We start from the raw sequence: 6,285 nt of genomic DNA on the forward strand, positions 1-6,285 counted from the left end.
AAGAGTTATCACACCCCAAACCTGAATTATTGTTTATCCTCAAGCAATGCAATGCCATGCTACCTAACAACTAATGCATGCTTTAAAGCTCTTCATTACTTACATTTACATTATCGAGTTGATTAAGCCTTACCAATTTTTAGTCCTCAGAATATCTTGCACTCAAGAATATGTGCAATCTATCCACAAAAAGCTCATCAAATCCAGAAATGTAAGAACCCTTCCCTAAAATCATAATCTCTTTAAGTGCCATTGTGTGCATTTAATTATATTTAGTCAATTCTTAAGGAACTTATGAATTTCTAGTCTAACCCACTTGTTATTGCTTTTCAATTTGACTTTAGTTATTACTCTTCCCATTTACTACTTCACTTTTTGTTTTTGGGAATTCATCTCATCATACATGCCTTTCTAATTGAAAGCGAAGATGGAGCAAACACCAAACTCCCAAGCTACTTAGCACAATCATGATTTGAAGTTAATTTTTTTCACACATGCTTCCAAATAACTTTCTACATCAAAGAGAAAATGGACCAAACACCAAACTCCCAAGCTACTTAGCAGTCTTCCACAACAGAGTGTCCCAAAATTGTTTTTAAGGCACTCTTATCTAAAACTCTTTCTACCCAACAATAAAGATGGAGCAAACACCAAACTCTCGGGCTACTCAATGAGACAAACATTAGAGTCTTTACTACAAAACATAACTTAGCAATTTATGCATCTGAGAGTTTAAATTTAGCTTTTCATTTGCTACATTGGTGCATTTCAGCTCAATGACTTCTATAAGAAACCGTGAGTTTTAATTCAGAAATTCCTAAGGTCGTTAAGAATTGAATGGATACATTCTGAGTTTCATAAATATGATAGAGAATCCTAACCTTAAGGGTCAATTCTATTCATTTCCATTCTATCCCTCGCAAAAATTGTAAGGACTATTTTCATCATTGGACAGTTAGTTATCATGCAATTAACTCAATAATGATATAGTAAATAATTATTTATTTCTCACCACAATGCATGAAATGTTATCTTCAACTAAATGCACGAAATGTTGTGGCAATTAAGTATGTCTATACGGATAAAATATAACAATGAATGAAATTTTATGCTAAACTAAAATCTAAAATGCATGCTACCCCCAGTAAATGGAAAAATATATAGGATTTTTCCTATGTAATTTATCATCTTTTTACTTAAATCCGTTGTTAAAACTAAGTAATTTTTTAATAAATTAATGAAATATGTGAAAATATGAAATTAGGATATACAAATTATTAAAATGTGATTTTATGCTTTGTTATATAGTTTTCATGCAATAAATGCCTTATTTTATATTAATTTGAATATATTATATTTTTTAAGACATAAAGTGGGCCATGCATGATTAAATTGAATAATAAAATATAAAATTATATTTAATAATTCATTTTAAAATATTTCATTAATAATTTGGGTTTTAATTAATTAATTAAATTGGATAAATTTAATTCTTTGGTCCTCTAACTTGTTGATTTATTTTGGACAGGTTTGATGCTTTGCTAGATTACAAAACCGTCCAAATTGGAGACCAAGTCAACCCAAAATCCAGTTGCACATGGCTGTCCATAAACCACTTTTTGGTTTAATTGCACAAGGTCCTTGAAGAGTTGAAGAAATTAGAGATTTACCTGAAGATTTGCACTTGACAGAGTCTCAGTACTGAGTTGTTTTGGCACTCAAATTGACAAAAAATAAAGGAAAAATCAGCTCAACTTGCTAAAATTATGGCCGACCACCCATGGAAGATGCTTCAAAAGATGGAAACTTCTATTTTTAGCAAATTATCTCTCCCTTCTCACTTATAAATATGACCTTTTCATTCCTTCATTCATCATCCATTAAGCATCATTCTCTCTTTTTCTCTTAACCTTTTCCATTCCCACGCTTAGCATCATATCTTCATGGATATTTTAGCAATTAAGCCTATTAAAGAGCCATTGGTCAGCCACCTTGGAGAACCATCAACAAAGGAGCAAACCAAAGGAATGATGGAGTTTCGTTAGTCAGAGTCTTGGGTGACAGCCACTCTGAATTGGGTTTAATCTTTCCTTTCATTAACTTAATATAAAGATGTTTGCTATTTGTTCTTTGTTCTTTTTTAAAACAATGTTAGCTTAATTTTATTTAAGCTAGGATGATTGCTTTGATTAAATAATATTTATTTGATTCATGCTTATAATGATTGTGCCCCAATCGATCATGTTTTCAATTAAAATCAAGTCTATATTTCGTTCATACGTGATTGAAATGCACCAAAATTATCTGAGCAATCATAACCAGAAGACAACTAATGGATGCATAAATGAAATCTGCATGCTCAATTTAGATCCTAACACGATTAAATTGTAGGTTGCATAACAACTCTAACCAAGCTATGTTACCTGCATAGTTTTTTAGATTTATGTAATTAAATTGTTTCAAACCTAACACGTCCCTATTACCTCACACAAATGCTAAGAAACCCTTAGTAAATAAGGATCAGTAAAATGCTTATTTACTAAGTAAAGGATTCCGAAAGGACTTAATGTGGTTTCCAAACTCATGAAAGATCGAGTTGCCATGGAATGTTTTTCCGAATGTTATTAAGCATGTTGATAATAAATTGATTTTAATTAAAGTAATTGTCCTAGTTTATTTATGTTATAATTGTTGCAAATTGTGTTTAATTTTACTAAAATCTATTTCAATCATATAGTTTGCACACTTAGGATAATTGGCATTAGGGATCATTGCATTTAGTTTAATATATTTTAATCACCACTTCTCAACTATATTGTGTTTTTATTTACCAAATTGTTAATATAATTTTACAAATTAAGTGACTTAGCACAAGTACAACCCCTGTGGAGATAATAACTTGATGCTTATTACTTGATAACGACTGTATACACTTGCACAAAACTAAGCATTACATGTTTTTGGCGCCGTTTCCAGGGATTGTCAACTGATGCCATAGTCATTTTTTTTCATGAAATTATTTATTTTCAATTTGATTTATTTCTAACATTACTAACTTATTCTTTTTAGTTTTTGTGATTTTCTTTTCAGGTTTTTATGAGCATAGATTGAATTATCGATTTACTCCTTGTAGACCCTAAAATTGAGTAAACTTTTAGACAAAGAAGACGTGAACGAACAGCTCAAAGACAAGTCCAGATGGACCTTGGAAATAATAACCAGGACCAAGGTAATGAAGCTGATCATGTACGAAATCTTATCCTCATTGTCGATGATAGGGATCGATGCATCAGACAATATGCTGTGCCACTTTTCAGTGAGTTAAACCCAGGAATTAGAAGGCTTGATATGTAGGCAACCCAGTTTGAATTGAAACTAGTGATGTTGCAAATGCTATAAACCGTGGGCCAATTTAGTGGTGTGCCCACGGAAGATCCACATCTCCACCTTCGATTATTTGTGAAGGTGAGTGATTCATTCAAGATAGCCGGTGTGATTAAAGACGCACTGAGGTTGAAGTTGTTTCCGTACTTGTTACGAGATCGAGCACGAGCATGGCTCAATTTATTGCCACCAAGTTCCATATCTACATGGCAAGAATTAGCAGAGAGATTTTTGGTTAAGTATTTCCCACCTAGTAAAAATACTAAGTTAAGGAACGAGATCACAACTTTCCAACAATTGGATGATGATTCTTTGTATGAGGCTTGGGAGTGATTCAAGGAGTTACTTCGTTAGTGTCCTCATCATGGGATTCCTAACTTATCTAGTTGGAGACATTCTATAATGGTCTCAATGAACATATAAGATTGATAGTAGATGCTTCCGTAAATGGTGCAATTTTGTCTAAGTCTTATAATGAGGCTTATGACATCATCGAGAGGATTGCGAGTAATAACTATCAATGGCCAAGAAATCGAACAGCTTCAGGAAGACTTGTAGCTGGAGTTCCTGAAGTTGATGCCCTCACTTCGTTATCAGCTCAGGTATTGTCTATTTTCTCCATGATAAAACAGTTAATCGCTAATAGTACTAATAATTCTGCAGCTCAGCCACCAAGTCCGTTTGAAGTATTTTCCTGTGTGTACTATGGGAAAGGTCATTCTTTTGAGAATTGTCCATCAAATCCTTAGTTAGTGTACTATTGGGGAACCAATATCAAATAAGAGTGGACAAGGACACCAGTCCAACTTCTACAATCCTTTATGGCGTAATCATCCTAACTTTTCTTGGACCAAGTAAGGAAATGGATCGAACAACAACTTATTACATCAAAGACGCAACCAATCTCAAGGGTATAATCAACAAGATCCAAAACCACCTCAAGCTGAGGCATCAAACAGTTTGGAGAACTTGTTGAAAGCGTACACGACAAAGAATGACGCTTTGATCCAAAGCCAAGCAACAACACAAAAAAAATTAGAAAACCAAATGGGTCAGTTAGCTATGGAGCTACGTAATAGCTAAGGAACCTTGCCGAATGATACTGAGAATCCAAAAAATTTGGGTAAAAAACATATCAAGGCAGTGGCATTGCAAAGTGGTAAAATTCTAGAACCCTGATTGATTGATGTCGAAGATAAGCCCGGTGGGAAGAATCAACCAGCTGTTGAAGTTCCTACACTACAAGAATCAGAATTTGCAATGTCTGACAAGGTAAACCCTGACTTAGTGAATTTAGATATTTTAACATCTTCTATGGATGCAGATTCACCTACTCAGAAAAGTTATTCGGTTCAACCGAAAGTTCCATCACCTCCATATCCACAAAGATTGCAGCAAAACAAGCAGAAACAGGAGGTGCAATTAAAGAAGTTTTTGGATGTTCTGAAGTAGTTACACATCAATATTCCGTTGGTGGAGGCTTTAGAACAAATGCCAAATTATGCGAAGTTTATGAAGGATATACTGTCCAAGAAGAAATCACTGAGTGAGTATAAGACTGTTGCCTTAACAAAGGAGTGCAGTGCGTTCCTGCAGAACAAATTACCACAGAAATTGAAAGACCCAGGAAGCGTTACTATACCTTGTAACATTGGTGTATCTTACTGTGGTAAAGCTTTGTGTGACTTAGGAGCGAGTATCAAGTTGATGCCTAAGTCTATCTTCAAGATGTTAGGGATAGGTGAAGTAAGACCTACAACTGTGATACTTCAGCTAGCAGATCGATCTTTAGCATATCCCGAAGGAGGATCGAGGATGTTTTGGTAAGAGTCGATAAATTTATTTTTCCTGCTGACTTCATTGTCTTAGATTTTAAAACAGAAAAGGAACTATTGATCATCCTTGGGAGACCTTTCTTAGCCACAGGAAGAACGTTAATTGATCTGCAGAAAGAAGAACTCACAATGCGAGTTCAAAACGATCAGGTAACCTTTAACATTCTTAAAGCGGTGAAATTTCTCGATCCAGCAAAAGAGTGTTCAGTTATGGAAGAGAGAAAAACCTTGGTTTCTATGGAAAGAAATTTTAAAAAAGATCCATTGGAGAAAGCCTTAGATCTTGACCCTTTAGAAGATGAAAAGGTGAAGAAAGCATGGCTTTGATGGAAGTCAATCCGGGAAATTTTATTCAATCCATACAGTTTTAACCGTTGGAGTTTGAAGTCAGAGAATTTGTGCAACCCATGTTGTCAATTGAAGAACCACCTAAACTCAAACTAAAGGTACTTCCTTCTCTTTTGAAATACGTTTATTTAGGTGATTTTTCTACTTTGCCTTTGATTATTTCAGCGGAACTGACGAAAGATCAGGAGGAGCAACTAATTGTTGTTCTAAAGAAATTTAAGAAATCAATTGGTTGGACCATAGCTAATATTCAAGGTATAAGCCCTTCTTTTTGCATGCTAAAATCATTTTAGAATAAGGTGAAAAAGCTAGAATTGATGGGCAAAAGAGGCTCAATCCTATAATGAAAGAAGTTGTGAGAACGGAAGTGATCAAATGGTTAGATGTAGGAATCATCTATCCTATTTCAGATAGTTCATGGGTAAGTCTGGTGCAGTGTGTGCCGAAGAAAGGTGGAATCATGATTTTTCAAAATGAGCGTAACGACTTAATTCCAATGAGAACTGTTACCGGTTGGATAATCTGTATTGATTACAGAAAGTTGAATAAAGCCACTCGGAAGGACCATTTTTCGTTGCCTTTTATGGATCAGATGTTAGATCGACTAGCAGGTAATGAATTCTATTATTTTTTAGATGGCTATTCAGGATATAACCAAATAGTTATAGCCCCGGAGGACCAACATAAAACAACCTTTACTTGCCCATACGATACGTTT

The 6,285-nt window shown here is 34.4% G+C and overlaps 1 non-coding gene across 1 annotated transcript; it reads right to left on the reverse strand.

The window, feature by feature from the left end:
- Positions 1-3,648: 3,648 nt before the first annotated feature.
- LOC121220399 (small nucleolar RNA R71) lies at positions 3,649-3,755 on the reverse strand. The gene has a single exon (XR_005917601.1). It is a non-coding gene; the product is annotated as a small nucleolar RNA R71 (small nucleolar RNA).
- Between the last annotated feature and the right edge of the window lie 2,530 nt (positions 3,756-6,285).

Source organism: Gossypium hirsutum, chromosome D08 (genome assembly GCF_007990345.1).
Source record: "Gossypium hirsutum isolate 1008001.06 chromosome D08, Gossypium_hirsutum_v2.1, whole genome shotgun sequence".
NCBI lineage: Eukaryota > Viridiplantae > Streptophyta > Magnoliopsida > Malvales > Malvaceae > Gossypium > Gossypium hirsutum.